Here is a 16,860-nt window from a genome sequence, read left to right as displayed (position 1 = left end):
CTGTCACCGTCACTGGGAGTGTGTTTGCTAAGTCGAAGATGCGAAGAGGTTCTGTAAGTGAAAAGGGCACCACCCCTAAATAAATGAAAAACTAAGGAGGTTCTTGTCCCTCCCTCACTGTTATCTCTGAGCCCACTAATAAATCATGCCATTTTGCTGTTGCAGCAAAGTACCTGGAATTAGTCTAGCAGCTTATGCACTCCGATAATTACAATGAGCGACGGCGAGTTCAACAGCTTGTTGTCTGAAACTGGTGATTTGGACACACCTCTGCCACTGTGGCTGCATCCCAGGGATTAGGCAGAGTTGCACAGCAGAGCCGGTTTTTTTTGCTTCTTTCCTTCCTGTCTCAGCAGGTGTGCATGTGGAGTGTGCACAGAGAGCTGACCTCGCTGTTTCCACAGACGTTGTCCATCCATGTACGAGGGACGGTGGCAAGGAGACGAATGGGTCAAAGTTCAGGAATTTATAACCATGCATAAATATAACATTCTTACTTTTGAAATTTAATGAGTCGACATTTTATTGTTCATTGTTTGTTTTTTAGTGGTTCTGAAGTGGAGTTTGTGAGTCTTCTTCACTGTGGATATCGTGGACTACAGTCCTGCGTGAAGCCTCGGGGGTGCATAGCGCGGTATCTAAGGAGTTCAGCCCAGGCTGCATGTGTTGCACCTGTTCATAAAAGCCAAGAAAACTGAATCAATACCGCCTTCTTGGTCTTCCTCGTCTGACGGTTGCTTTGGTACATTTTGGCCAAGAGCAGAGTTGGGGGATGGCACTGTGGTATTTTCACAAAGCAAAGGCTCTGAACAGAAAAAAGGGACACATGAGTCTAAACTGTATTGACATGTTAGCTTGGCCCTGTGGCCAAATGGTAAACAGATAAAGAATGATATATGTGTGTGTGTGCCCCTTTAAAAACCACAATCAAAACGTCAATGCAGTGTTATTCTATCTTTGGCCTACGCCTGAAGCATGACACCGCTAAAAATACTGGCATTAGCAATTTGCCGAAGCATCAGAAATAATCGCTCTTTTAATTCCTTTTCCCCCTACAGCAATGCAGCTTATTAGCCTAATCAACAACTGTAAGTCTTCTATAGTAGCAATAGTGAAGGCCTCATGTCTTGAGCACAGACGAAGAGCATTCACATACGAGCAGGGCCCTAGTAAAATGTTTTGGTTTGCTTTACACACTCTCGGGGGGGGGGTGTTTCTCGAGGGTTTTGTATTTTTGTAAATTATTAATGTCGTCTTTTATTGATGCCAGCTGATGCCAAAGCACAGCATGGCAAATGGAGTTGTGAGCAAGTTGTGACGTGTGTATTTTGGGGGGCGCAAATTAAAAATGTTTTCTTGGGGTGTGATTTGGCCTAAATATACTGAACAACTCCTTCCCATGAGTGGAGCAGGAAAACAATGTGATGCATGAGTTAACGACTGAGCGCACAGCTATGGAGACGGCACAGTTTCGTTCCCATTAATAGAGGCATTTCTAGGGATTTCTGGGAAATCAAGAAAAGAAAAATAAGAGCAGGCCGTTAATTAAGGGCCTGACTATTCTATTGGTTGGGCGGTGACTGCGTTTGTTTACAATACAACAGGATGACTAGAATGGTGTGACAACGAATCCCTGTGCAACCTGAAACTGTATATACATTACATCGTAGATATTTAACTGTCCAATTTTACTGTGGCACTTCATGTAGCTGGTGTTCGTGCCTAAAATAGACTGCTCGTGACCCTGTGCAACATCTTTGAAACCTTGCTCTGCCGCTGCAACGTCCCAAGAGCTCAATCATCTTTTTATAGCCATGCACACATCTAAGTCAAGCCCTCGTTTAAAGAGGCAGCCAATCACGCCTTTCAGCAGGTAGCAAAGTATCGCCGACGCGTCAGAAGCACATCGAGAGCGAGGAGGCCGCGCTCGAAATGTTCGCAGATGGGAAGTTTTGTCTATAACCCCGCCGCTGCGGAATAAATTCCTGCCTTATATCCGGCAAATGAGAGGAGTCTCGGAGTGCTAAATTATTCATAGGCCAGATTTGCAGGGTTCGCTTACTGTGCCAGGGGAGAGCGTGGCCACGTCATACACCTCCAGAAAAAGCAGACGTTTCTGCAACAAAAGCGCCTCTTTTTTTGGGGGGGGGGGGGGGGGGTATGCACTAACATTCATAGCCTTATTGCGCCGTATTTGTTTTAATGAGTGGTCCATCTCTGCCCTTAGATCCACTTGGGTAGTAATCCATCAGAAAAGACGAAATGAGTTTTGCCACAGAGGGAACTGTAACACTTTAAGCTTAATATATGATATTGAGTGTCTTAGTATTTGGGGGATGTAACTTAAAGGCCAAAGAGAATGCTGGATTTGTTAAATGCTTTGATATAGTATATGTAATATATGTGTTAAGGCCCAATGTAGCTGTGTAAGAGTGTCTTTTAAGAATTTTACAAATGCAGCTGAAGAAAATACTCAAGAAAAGAGCACTTGCCTTTTTTGTCATGCAGGATTTATGTCCTTTTGGCACTTCTCTCTCCGAGTGTGAGAACTCAAACACATCTTCCACATAAACTCAAGCTCTGGCTGAGAAAGACTCTTGCCTGCTCTCTGTTGGTGGAGTGCTGACTGAGGCGAAAGTTGGCAGTATCCTCGGTTGGCTTCACCCTCCCCTGGCCTACGATCATTAGAAATAGCAGCACAACTAGACAGCATGGAGGGAGGGGTGTGTGTGCATGTGTGCGTGCCTGTGAGTGTGTGTGTGTGTGTGTGTGTTTGTGTGTGTGTGTGTGTGTGTGTGTGTGTGTGTGTGTGTGTGTGTGTGTGTGTGTGTGTGTGTGTGCGTGCGTGCGTGTGTTTGTGTGCTTGCCCCAGCTGAATCAGCGCTTTAGAGTCAAACACAGCACGGATACATATAGTTCTTGGATGCTGCATCCCTGACATTTGGGTCATGTTCTCTGTTTTGTAATGGGGAGGCATGAAGGCACATTCCAGCTACTGTCATACATCTGCACAAGCTCTGTCGTCCAAATCTGCACGTGGACTATCCACAGCACAGCTAACCAGAATGCCGGCCTGATGGAAAGTCGTAACAAACTGCTCCATTAGCGGTCCCTTCTATTAATGTTTCAAATGCATTTTTGTTAAATGCTTACAAGTGATTGATTTCTCTGTTTTCAGATTGTGTGTGTGTGTTTTTGTGTGTGTGTGTGTATGTGTGTGTGTGTGTGTGTGTGTGTGTGTGTGTGTGTGTGTGTATTTGTGCATGTGTTGGCACACACAGTTTTCAGTATAAATAGAGTCAGCACAAGAAAAACAATAGATCACAGTTGAAAAATGCATAAGTGTGTTCCGGAAGGTAATGATTTATCTGAACATGGCTCCATTAAATCATCTGGGCTAGTGGAGAGCTCCAGAGCTGATCCCCCATCAGAAGACCTGTGCTCGTTACAACGGAGACGCGCCATTCTGCTCGGTGCCTATCAGTGTTTGTGTCTGATACATTATTGCTTAGCATGAAAAATACACCACCTTCAAAAATGCTGATTTATAAGACACGCCAGAGTTAGGACGAACATCAAAATGTCAGAGCTTTGCAAAACATCACACCCTACGCTAAGCACAGCTGGCCCAACGAGAGCTACTTTCTACATACTGGGCACACATGCTCACTTTGGCATTATTCAAGCTATGGAATGGCCATGATAAAAATGGGTTTCGCGTAACCTAATGCATTAAGGCACGCTTTACATGGGCATACCAGTGGCCTGTCTTATGCTAGCAGTGTGTCTGCAAAGCCGAGTGCCTACAAAGCAGTGCTTGGCTCACTCTTGCTAGCTTATATCCTGCCTGTATATGGGTAAAAAAGACTTGGCACAATGACTCTGGCTCCAACAACATTTATGAAAGGCTAAGTGAGCATGCCTATCTATGAGTCTGTAATATCCCATAAATAATCAATCCCCCTTAATCCTGATATAATCGTCTTTCAATGTGTCTAGACGTCGCTGCGGGCCTGCTCTCGGTGTCATGTGAAATCAGGCCTCCATAAGAGAACTGGTGCACTTCTACCTCACTTCCTGCTTTGCTAATGGCGGCTCCACAGTATTCCCTGGGTTGATATTTGGAGGACGCAGCCTGAGAAACTCTCTGGGGTGCTGTGCACTTTTAGAGGCTCTCTATGCTTTTAGCTTACCCCCCCCTCCCTCCCTTCTCCTCCTCTCTTCTCTTCCCATTATTTTCTCCTTCTCCATCTCTCAACCCATCCAGAAGGGGCAAAAGAAGAGCCCCCTGCAATTTCCCTCCTCTAATAGGTACTTCCCAACCTCCTGCTCCATAGTCAAGGGAAGTGACAACATTAAAGAATGGCTGGTCCTCTTCTCAGAGGCAGAGGCCAAGACACAGGAAATAGTACTGGGTAATTATGGGTAAATCAAGCACACTGCTCACACCAAAACCTCAGGCAAGCTCCCACGTCACTGTGGAAGTCTCAGTAGGTCTAGATCCTGCTTTTAACTGTGCCTCTCTCTCTTTTCTTTTCTTTTTCTTTTCTTTCTATCTCTCTCTCCCTCTTTCTCTCTCTCTCTCTCTCTCTATCTTTCCCTGTCTCTTTCTATCTCTACCCTCTCCCTCTCTCTCTCGCTATTCTTGGCTGATGATGCGGTTTAGTTTTGGGATGCAGGACTCTCTGAGGGTGTTAAGAGCATTGTCTGCCACAAAGCAGCTGAAGAGACTGGGCCTTATCTAAGCACCAGACAGAGAGGAACTCTTAATCAGCCCATCCGTGACTCCAGCTCTGACTCCGAGTCAGCATAAAGGAAGATAGCTGCAACACCACACAGTAACTAACTTGCAACTTTTTCATGACCACTCGTAATTTCAATATACATTTCGCAGATACTTATAGACCAGACGTGACTAAAATAAAAGGAAGGGAAACGGGGGAGACAGGATGTGCTCTGCAGTGCAGACGAACAAAAGCAAACTCATAACGGCCAGTAGTTTAGTCTGCCCTTTCCTTCTGAGTCCATCTATCCCTGTAATGTGTGACTCTGCACAGGTCTCTGATCTGGACACAGCTCCCGTAAACCTCCACTCCAGTCCGGGCTCAGTGCAGAGTGCAAATGTTAATCTGATCCGGGCTCTTCCTATCTGCAGCGTGGTGAGGGAGATCTCAAGAGCTGGAACGTTGTGTCTGTGGAGAGGCTCTTTGAGGCTGCCACATTATGCTGAGTCACGCTTGCTCCCTCCACTACATTAAGCATTCTCCATCCAGCCTACCATCTCTCAGCCTGCTGCCAGTAAAATAACAGTGCAGAGAGCTTTCCGAACGAGCGCTCCTAATAAGGCGATGCACATTAGCCATGCTCATAAGGAGTTGTTTCATATTCAGGCACCAGCCTCCTGGAATTAAGTCAATTACCAAGGTGATTTTTGTGTGTGTTTGTGTGCATAAATGTCCATCATCTGCAAGAAGCAAAGGTTGCCCAAGGGCCAATAAAGCCACAGGATTTTCTCAAATACCTAAAAATACTCAACTTTTTGTTCTAAATGATCAATAAGGTGCGTACAATCTTAGGGGAATGGCCGTGGGTGCTGTGTTTCCAGGAATGAACATAAGTCCAGTTCCCACCAACCACCAACTTTTCACATTATACACCCAGAATGCCTTTATGGTAGAGGCCAGTGTCTTTTAACTTGTCCTTTTAAGTGGGAAGATAAACGGGGGGGGTCCAGACTCGGCCTCGGCGTGCATGCGACAGGCACGCGCCACGCCCCCGGCCTGCAGACGGCGTGCACAGACGGGCAGGGAGGGCTCAGCTCGGCAGCGTTTCAACTGGAGCAGACGCCATTCAGGCCTGGGCAGAAGACCGCAGCGCTTCTGAAGCTCCGAAACAGCCTTTTTCATATTTCAGGCGGCTGGCAGGTGCTGACTGCTTGTGAGGGTGTGTGGAGGGATGCATAGGGGTGAAGAGAGAGGGAGCCAGCTGGCAGGATTCCCTACACACCCCCCGTGCAAAAAAAAAAAAACACCTACAGGTTGCCCTTGTTTATTAATAATCCCACAAGCCTCTGCGGGGCAACAGCAACTGAAGAGCAGCTGGTGCCCATCACACCTTCTATGGTGTAGATGGGAGGAGCCTCCCTGGCCCTAGCTCCACCGCTTGTCCTGCCTTAGTCTCAGCAAGCAGGGGACCCGCCAAGTTCGGCGGCCGACTTTGGGTAGCCTCTCTCTCCGCCCTTTAATTACATAATTGTAAGAAATATTGAGGTTAATCACTGCAAATATCCAAGGCTTTTAATAATTTATGAATAACAGCAAAGCAGTGGCCAAACACTTGGTAGCACGCCTCTGTCTTGCACTTTCTCTCTAGCTGCGCAAAGCCACGCTCAGCCCTGCCAAGTGTGCTGTAATCAAAACTGATATTTTTTTCTACAGCGGTGCCATTTACATAAAGGTGCCTGTAAGAGGAAATCCAATTGGCTGTTCGAGGAGCGCGCACAGCGGGCTCTGACTCATATTCTCTGCATATGCATCAGTGAACTTGAAGGTCAATTTGGGATCAGATATGGAGATGAAGGCCAAAAAAAAAGGAAACAAGACTGATCTGTGCATGTTCAGCTTATCAGCTTATCTTACATGACCAATATCAAAGTGCCTGTGGCCACACGCAGTGCTCTTAAACATCTTAAAGGACAACTGTGCTACATACTTTGCAACAGCGTGACACTTGCAATCGTGAAACTCCATTTCACAATATTATGTTGTTCTTGATTACGTGAAATGCATTTCCTCAGTAACCTCTTGTTGATCTGTTTGTATTTTACATCAGGCTAAGTTGAGGCAGTATTAAGCGTTATCAAGGAGGAGAAAGAAAGAAGGTTTGGGAACTGCCACTATAGCTGGCTCGTAATTTTGGCTCAGAAAAATAAAAAGTTCTGGAATGCAATGTAGTCAGCAATGTCACATAAGCATTTTAGATATAACATGATAGAACTGGTATGGCCTCACCAGAAATATGCTCTGACAGAAACAAGTCCAACTCGCTGGAAAGAGTGATGTAATAAATGGCCTATCAACTGACAAAAATGGAAAAAGATCCAAAATCCTAAACACCTCTGAGGATTTAAAGTCCACTTTTCATTGTTATCTTTTAATTGCCTTGTATTTCCCAAGAAGAATATAACAGCAATTCTATATTGACTGCAATAGTAGGATGGCCTGAAATATTGTCTACCTGTAAACTACATTTTATTAATACATAAGTACATTTTCTTTTCCCTGTAATCTCTCTCTCTCTCTCTCTCTCTCTCTCTCCCTCTCTCTCTCTCTCTCTCTGTCTCTCTCTCTCTCTCCCTCTCTCTCTCTCTCTCTCTCTCTCTCTCTCTCTCTCTCTCCCTCTCTCTCTCTCTCTCTCTCTCTCTCCTCTGTCTTCACCTGTTTGCCACTTGCCGTTTAAATAAGAAGTTTACATAAATGCCCCACCACATTCATACTTAATGAATCCACAATCAATCTTTTTCATAAAACAAAATATTCTTTTTAACAGCAACCACAGTGTGCTCAGCGCAGATTTCAACCACAGCATTACAGAGAGAGAGAGAGAGCATGCATATATGTTATGGGTCAGTCTGTTAAACTGGAACCTTACTGTCACTTCATTAAGTGTCTAAGTTCAATAACTCCAACCCAGCCCTGATACGTCCACATGCTTTTGATGAGAAAACTTCTAAATCCCTTGACTTTTAAGCCCTACACAAGCTTTCAAACCCACTTCAGCTGCCTTCCATAATAACTCCCAGCTTCCCAGCCCACCACTGTCAATTTCTTTTTTATTTAACCCCCTTTGAAGCCTCCAAAGTAATATTAATCATTTTTCATAAAAGACTGATTCTTTTGTTTTTATTAATTTTGCATGCTTCTGAAATGATTTATTTATCAGTTAACACAAAGATATATATAAATAATGTTTAATGAATCCAAAGGCTCAATTATTGCCATGCTAAGCACAATTACAAGATCCTACAGAGATTGTGTAATACTACCTGCTTAAGGTCTTGTCTTAAGGTCCACTGCAGTGGGAGCCTCTCTCTCCTGCTTGATATTGGACCGAGGCCGTATGCGGGACCGTGGTCAGCAGTGGTGCGATTTCTGAAGCATAATATGGTAAAGTTCATACCTTCATCCAAAAAAACCCAACAACAACTACAACGAGTGCAAATCCTTTAGCAAACCCACCATCGCTGGCCTCTACAGCTGGGGTTCATGCCACATCGCAGGGCTCTGTGTCTCAGCAATGTCCACAGTCTCAGAGGGTGTCATTATTGCTTATTAGTGCTCGCAAATTCTTTGAGCGCTGCGCTAGTGGCTAACGAGCTTCTCCAGCCCCACCCAATGTTGGCTCGAACCATTCAGCTGGAGACCCGACTATTGCAACACCGCACGTCACACCCACTTCTCGGGGACGCACGTTAACCAAAATAAATCAATCAATCAAAAGAAAACACGGCCATAAAACCCCTCGCAAACAGGCAAGCCACACACCTCCTCCGCCAAAGCATCCATCTCCGTGGGCATTGGAGGGCCAGGCTGAGCAGCTGCATCCACTAGCCCTTTCACAACTCAGCTACTGGGACCAAACACCGGGGACTCCTGCCAGGGGAAGACAGTGCTTATTATTCGCTCTGCCAAAACAGGACGCTAGTTAATATTCCGGGCCAGCCTGGCACAGAGACGATCTGTCCCAGGCCTGGGCACACCGTCTGCATGGAGAGTGCGATAGAATGTCTGCAACAGCAGAGAGGCTGGTCTTCTTTGGCCCGTTACCCAACAATGGGTCCTCTTGCTTATTTGCCTTTTTTGTAATCATGGCAGCAGCAGGTAGGAGTCAGTCTATCACCCGGAGCGGCACCGGCTGGAGAACATTATGCAGCAACACACACCCGAGGACTTTTCAGAGGGTTGTTTGTAAGGTCTCGGTGATGTGGAAAGGCAGGTGTTTGCCTTAAGCTACGGCTGGCATTTTCAGTGGGTGTAGCGTGATTGTAGGACGAAGATGTTGGGTCGTAACATCGCAGAGAAGGTGTGAAATGCATGGCACAGCCAGATGAATTTTAGAAAGTGCTACCTTTGTATATGGACATGAATGCGGTTACCAAGAGTCCACACTGTAGATGGTTATATCCCCTGCTGACCTAATCTGAAGTGACAATAAAGAACTGAGATGTAGGATGACCTATGCACAAAATCACCTTAGCTGATGAACCTTTGCATTCGTTAATAATTAGCACAGGCTCGTATTTAAGCTATTGACGGTGAAATGTAAGGAACTGCCCTTAATAGTACAACGCGTTCGCGAAATTCTTTCAGGTCACAAAGGCCTAATTAAAGCGATTCACAGACTCGCACTTCTCCACCTGTTTTGAAACTATCTATCGTAAATACTCAAGAACTGAAAAGTCAAATTTGACGTCGAACGCAAAAGTGCGCGAGCTCCCCCCGCAGTTGACCGTAAGAAGTGCACTCGCATATGTGCTCCTCACGGGGTTTTTTTCCGGTTGCGGTCCTTTCAGCGCGATCTGTGCCGTCGTCATCGGCGCATGCTGTATGCATAAACATCGCGCGGACCTTGTTGTCACCGCTTTCCTCCGGAGTGTGTACATCCGTAATGAGTTTCATCCTGCCTTTACAGTGCAGTCAGCTGCGACACTGTCGCATATGCAATTGTGCTGTCATGATGGCTTTCTACTTTTTATATATTTCCCATGAGAAAAATGAAACCGTTGAAGCCTGTATGTAAAGTTAGGAAACGCAAGCCGTGACGAGAACGCATAAAATGTTCTTAAAATGATGAGGACAGGTCGCTCGAAAAACCTGAATATTGCTTCTGTCACAAATTCTGCCCCGGAGCACTGGCATAACTCTCCATATGAAACCTTTCCACCTACTGTATTTTTTCACATACTGTATTTTAACCTACTGTATTGTGCATCTTAGATGCTATTATGCTATTATTTTGGAAATTCACGTTTTATCCATGACAAATTGCTGCAAGTCGCCAACTGGGGTTTTTTTTTTTTTTAGTTTTTTGTTTTTTTTGTTTGGTTGGGTTTTTTTGTGGGAAGCCACTTAATGGAAGTTTTGTGCTCTATTGCGCAGGTGGTAAGTGCTGCGACTCTGCTACTCAAACAGCGTTGAAAGCGCATCTTTTAATGCAAATGCATTCACGGCTGACATCTGTGATACATGCTTACACAAACTACTCGCAAACGTACCACGCAACCTGAACGCAAAGGCTTTTTGATGTTGTTTTTTTTTGATGGGTTTTTTTTTTTTAATGCTACGAAGGTGAATCGGAGACAAGATGCGTGGACGGAAAACAGATTTCTCTCAAATAGTCCGTCCCTCTCTCCCTCTTTCTAAAGACTGTCTCCTCTGCATTATTTTTCGCTTCGCATGGCCCGTTCAGCCGTTTATAATACATTGTTTACAGAGCTAGAGTACATATGCAACCTAAGACGTGCACTATCTTTCGGGTGTCACCACTGCCCAGTCAGCGAACCTGCTATATAGCCTACGCGGAAAAAGACTGTGAACAAACTGCCAATGTTGTGAAACGAAGCACTTCGCAAAAACAAACCTTGAAGTGGCTTTTTGGGTTTATCCCCTTTATAAATACAATTAATCGAAAGTCACAAACTGGTCAGTTACTATGTAAGGGCACGCTGCAGGGTCGGTTAGTGCAAGATCACCATAACTAATACATGACTGCAATACAATCACTGGCAAACCTCTAGTCCCGTCCATATCTTCAAACTAGTGCGCCGACTTACCTAAAACTGATTCTCTCCTGTAGTCAGAATCTGCGGTCCGAGATGTTTTAACGCATTCGTGGCAAACTTCTGCGGGAGCATACGTATCCACGGCTCATGCTGGTGGCTCGCGCTTTGATACTCGATTGCAGATGAGTTAGCAGTCCCTCTCATGCTCAAGAGGAAGAAATCCGGCGGTTCGACGAGGTTATCAGCATCGGTGTGCAACGCGCCAAACGGACACACTGGGTTTTTTTTTTAAGGCAGAAAGACGACGGCGAGGCTAGGACGGATCGGCGGAAATATCCGACAGAGAGTTGGGATGATCGGTATTGCTCGGCAAAGGGCGTCCGCGAGCGCAACGTCGGCAGGTGGAGAGAGGCAGATGTCAGGGTAGGTAGTCTGAGACACAGACTGAGAAGAACGCGCAAAACGAGCAGAGAAACTAGGGGGAGGCGCCGAGGATACAGTTTTGTATTGAAGAGGACGGTTATGCCAGACAGCAAGAGGAGGGACCGGGCCACATCAAGTGTATGGAGCGGGAGGGGGGGCAGTGAGAACTGCGTTTATTGTGAGAGAATTTATGCTAATAAGCTGTGGTTTTGGACTTTTCTTTGTGCTCAGAACGAAACTAGATTTCTTGATGCTACTGCAATTTACCGTTCACATGCAAACTGAGACGATATATAATCTTTAATAAATTAATATATGTGTACATATTTGTAATGTTGTAGTCCAAAGATATCACGGACACCCGGTAAGTGTGGAAAATACATCATTTTTATAGTTGCAACATGATATGAGCCTTGTTTTGATAAATGTCAGCGGAGAGCAGAAGAACCTGCTTTGTTAGTGGGGGAAGCGCTGGATTCTTCGCTCTGAACTTTTCTTTTTGATTGGCAAGCAATCATTAAACAGTACTTCGGGAAATATCAAGGACGCTTTCAAGGCACACACACACACACACACACACACACACACACGCACACGCACACACGCACACGTGCACACGCGCACACACGCACACACACACATATATATGTGTGTGCGTGTGTGCGCGTGTGTCTGTGTGTGTCTGTGTGTGTGTGTGTGTGTGTGTGTGTGCGTGTGTGTGTACGTGTTATATATATATATATATATATATATATATATATATATATATATATATATATATGTGTGTGTGTGTGTGTGTGTGTGTGTGTGTGTGTGTGTGTGTGTGTACGTGCGTGTGTGTGTAAAATGGACGATAGCATATTTGTACAGGTTTAAAATACAGGTCCTGTGGTTATTGTGTTTCTGTGAGATGCTGGAGAAACGGCCTGCATTCTGAATAGCCTTATAGACAGATGTAATACCAGTTCAGGCAAGATAAAGATCAACCGAGGCAATTTAAACAAAACGCAGCAAAGGACAGGAGCTGTCCGTGGTGCTGAATTTAGATCGCTGTCCTTTAGGGTGTCTCGCGAAAGACCTCCTTTTGTGGTTTAAACTCTTCAAGTGATACTAGACTAGAAAATGTGCTGTATTCCGGCACTGATACGCGTGTCCTTCTCTGTCTAGTGGTGCTTGCTGTTTAAAATGTGTTGTAATATTACTCCTACCAGTCAGGCCGGTAAACCTTATTAGATCATATATAGTTGACAGAGATTGATTTTACATAAATTTTCACCTCTGATCAAGGCTGTATTGCAAACATACAGGTATCAGGATTATGCTTCAGTTGTTCCCTGGCAATTTGATACATCTAAAATTTTATCTGAAAAGCAATACCCTGTTCTTCATAAATTACAATTGCTTTGGTTTGAACCCTGTTGCTTGACATGACAACACACCATCAACACTGAGACTTTAAATAGTGATGTCTGACCTGTGACCTGAGTGACAAGTGCCTGAAAAACTAACAAGCTGCTAATGCTAAGGCTAAGTGCTTATGTAACCCAGTTCTGTCTAGGGGAATAATCTGTCTTGTTTTACCTTCATAGCAGATTTGCACACAAATATACAGATGTGCATCAGGCAGAAACATTCATCAATAACATGACATAGCATTCATCCATCTTAGTCAGGGCTCGAGCCTGATGAAGAGACATTTGGCCAGAGTTCGAAAGTCACAGTGCAGGCAAGGAATGGTGGCACACAAAGGCAGTTTCACCTGCAAAGACTACCTGGTGGTAATTTTCTCCACATCTAGGACAAATTATTCAACCATCCACCCTGGCATGGCTGGCGACAGCGATTAGCAACACATTTAATCCCAGGGGTATACCATCAACATGCCTCTGTGTATTGCTGAGTGCGTCATACAGATGACAAAATGTCTAATGACTGAGTTTTATGGCAGCAATTAAAATGGAAGAAATTGCCAGAGAAGGGTAATGATCACCCATAAATTTAGAACAACAATATAATTAACGGGTCATTTGATGCAAGATTAAGTCACTGGTACTCTTACTATGACTCAAAAATTGCTGTAGCCTGTGTAAATGACTAATAATGAGAATAGCAGCATCGCCAATGAAGAACAAAAACTCAATTAAAGTCCATATTAAGTGTGTTTGTATCTGCTACCCTATAGTAATATGTTTTAATGTTAAAAAGGGCCACAAACCATTGGTCAGTCACTCTTAAATGAAAAAGATTCACTGCAATCGTAATCACAACTCAGACGTTCACAACTTTGGGTGATATAGTGGGTAAACTGTGTTAGTCTATCTAATCCCAATTTCATGTAACATGAATCTCAAGTAGAACTGGGCACTCCTGGTCAAAGAACAGGTAACTGTATGCTGAGAAATATGCTGAGAAATATTTGTACAACAGACACAGTCCAAGACAATTTGGCCTCAGCCTTTTACTTTTCTCCAATGAGCTGTTTTTCCTCAGACCACGTATTGATATCCATGTCAACAAATGACTGCAGTTCCATTGACCGTAGTGGTCAGCTTTATAGGCCAAGTCATAAAAGGGAGAAAAAGAAAATTAATCATCACACATCCGCTAGTTTAACTGTAACCAGATAGGTCAACTTAAATGAATTTGCCAAGCACGTGGAGGATTTATGCTACTTTGATAAGATATGATGGCAATTTGATTGATGGCCTTGCATGGACAGTTTTACTGTATTGATAGACGACTACTATAATAGTGCAGAACTGATGTGTGAGGGAAGGGTATGTTATTACAGGGACCAGTATTTGCTGTAACATTCAGAATTTGGCACAGAACTTAATGTACTGCTAAATTATGCACCTGTGTAATCGTGTCATCTTTTGAAAGCATGAGGACATGACTGCCATTAAGCATATGTCTAGCATGGTGACTTTGGAAATTGGACAGTTGAACAGCTATTCTGGCCACTGATAAGTTTTAAATTCTCAGACTATATAATATATTTTACTGCATTTGCTTGTGTATAATGGAATAATTTGTATGTTTCTGTATTTTTTTTTTTAGTTTCAATCAAATAGCATTACAAAACTTATTGATATAATGTATTTATTTATGGCATGTGTACATTTCCACTGGTGACTTGAAACAAAATTTTTAATATCCTACAAAGTACTATAGTGGACCTAATGTACAGGCTAGTGTAACTGTGTTTGTGTTGCGTCACTGAGGACCATTTTAATAATTTATATGAAACATAATACAACCTCTCCTCTGAAGCAGAATTCCAAAAGCTAATGACTTCACACTGATGGTCCCCCCATGTTTTCCGCTTCAGTATTAAAGGTACATGGGTTTTGGACAGGAACACAGCTCAGCACAACTTCAGCCGAGCCTCTGGTTCAGGATGTAATATAAGAGCTTGAGTTTAGTTTGTTTCCTTCCTGTAGTGCAGGGAAGATGTGCTGCAGTGACCGAGCAGGGAGCAGTAACAGACAGGCATGACTGGCCAGAGGAGCCACTAGTCATTAGGCAGTGATTACAGTGTGTGGCGCCAACACCAAACAGCCAGAGAGGTCTCGTTTAGTGTCTGAGACCTCCACATGTGATCCCCCTACAGTTTGACCTTTCCCTTTTTCCTGCATCTTTTCTGTCTCTGTTTCTCTCTTTCTCATTTCATCCTTTCATCTCTGTGCTCTTTATCACTCTATCTGCAGTATATGTATATGCCTTTGCTAGTGTTTTACCTGTTTAAGAGTGGACACACTGACCTGTACACAATCTGCTGTTAAGACAAGAGGCACTTCATCAGCTGTGAAAGCAAAGTGCTTTGAAAAAACAAGGTATGTATGTATATTATATATATATACACCACACACACACACACACACACACACACACACACACACAAATACACTGGTCAAAGCATTAAAATCACTCAGGTGAAGGGAATATTGCTGATTGCTGATATTCATGTTACAATGGCACATGTTAAGGGATGAGATACATTAGGCAGCAAGTGACCAGTCAGTCAGTATTTTTCTGGAAATCAGGACCAGGAAGTATATGAGGCAGTAATAGATTTTTATTGTGTCACTAAACAACTCCAGTCAATGCCTGTGTCTGGTGAGATGTATCATTTTTAATTGTTTTGACTGTTTGCAGAGTTTGCAAAACAGTACAGACCATATTCAAATGCCAAATGTTGGCTATGAGAGAGAAAGCAACGAGAATGGGCCTACCTCCATTTATGAAGAACCAATCAGTGAAGCCTTATGCCCAACAATTCTGTTCCTCTGAGCACAGTTAGGTAACTGCTGGGAACACCGATCTGAGCACGGTTAGCTAACTGCTGGGAAAACCATTCTGAGTGCGGTTTGCAAGCTTTCTATAACAAACTGTGTTCATGTGGAAATGTGACTGCAATGGTTATTGTCTGTACTTGGTTATTGTCTGAACTGTTCGGTCCTACAGTGGAAAAGAGGCAGTTGATGCACGTGGGGAGAGAAGGTTATCTATTATTATAATACTGACCATAATAATATAATGAGCTTACTTCTTATAGGGCTTCACAGCTGCAGACTACAATGCGAAACTGAGCATCAGAACTGGATGATGGACCAAATAAATAAGCTGGACTGGGCACCTTATCAAAGATAAATCACATTTCTCTTACATGTGCATTGTCTGGTGTGTGTGCATTGCTTACTATGACATCAGGATGCACTATGTGAAGACAGAAAGCTTGTGAAGACAATATGATGCTTTGGATAATGTTCTGCAGGGACATCAGGAAACCTTGCATCATGGCATTCAGGTTAATTTGACATGACCACCTACCTAAACATTTTCGTAGACCAAATACGCCCCTTCTTGGAAATGATATTCCCTAACAGCAGTGGACTCTATCAGCAGGATAATGCACCCTGCCACACTGCAAAGATTGTTCAAGAATGGTTTGAGGAACATGACAAAGAGTTAAAAGTGTTGCCTTGGCCTCTAAACTCCCCAGATCTCAGTCCAATCAAGCATCTGTGTGATGTGCTGGAAAAACAAGTCTGATCCATGGAGGTGCCACGATACAAGTCACAGGACTTAAAGAATCTGCTGTGAACTTCTTGCTACCTTGTTGAGTCTGTGCCTTGATGGGTCAGAGCTGTTTTGGTGGTCTGAGGGTAGTGGTTTTAATGTTCTGTATATATGTATATGTATGTATGTAGTGTACAGATGGCTGCACTCTGTAAATGTACACTTATAAAATGTGCCTATAAGATAGAAGGGTATCGAAAGGTAGATATAAGTGTGGGTAGATATAAGCCAGGCATTTCTGTTAAAGTGAGCAATGAGTGTGTGTATTCCTGCTGTGAAGCCTTATAAGCTTGTGTCATTAGTTCCTGTACAAACACCCTCAGAGGCACTCCACGGGTTTGTTTGTCTGCTGTTTTGTAGTTCATTTGTTTCTTTTATTTTCTAAGGAAAAGTACAACTAGTGACATTTTGTTTGACATTTAAATCCACCACTGACTTGTCTTTCGGCTCTTTGCATTGTATCTTTTGTTCATTGTTTGTTTGTTTGTTTTTTCTTTCTCTTCAACTCCCAAGCTAAATCACTGCTTGTGCTAATGAACTATTTCTGCTCAGATAATGTTCCAATCAGCTCATGG

General features: G+C 43.7%; 1 protein-coding gene across 5 annotated transcripts in view; it reads right to left on the bottom strand.

The window, feature by feature from the left end:
* brinp1 (bone morphogenetic protein/retinoic acid inducible neural-specific 1) overlaps positions 1-11,308 on the bottom strand; it is a 91,642-nt gene extending 80,334 nt beyond the window's left edge. For 2 of the 5 annotated variants that reach the window (XM_081719757.1, XM_081719762.1), the window contains exon 1: positions 10,832-11,308. The gene's annotated coding sequence lies outside the window, so the exon portion shown is untranslated. Of the gene's footprint in view, positions 1-8,044; positions 8,151-8,237; positions 8,509-8,543; positions 9,276-10,831 lie in introns of those variants that run through there. The other 3 variants (XM_081719758.1, XM_081719761.1, XM_081719759.1) reach the window with 3 other exon arrangements.
* Positions 11,309-16,860: the final 5,552 nt, after the last annotated feature.

This window comes from Electrophorus electricus, chromosome 8 (assembly GCF_041902795.1).
Source record: "Electrophorus electricus isolate QZ-2024a chromosome 8, ASM4190279v1, whole genome shotgun sequence".
Taxonomy (NCBI): Eukaryota; Metazoa; Chordata; class Actinopteri; order Gymnotiformes; family Gymnotidae; genus Electrophorus; species Electrophorus electricus.
Note: the sequence above shows the minus strand (reverse complement) of the source record. Positions and strands in the feature narration are given on the sequence as shown.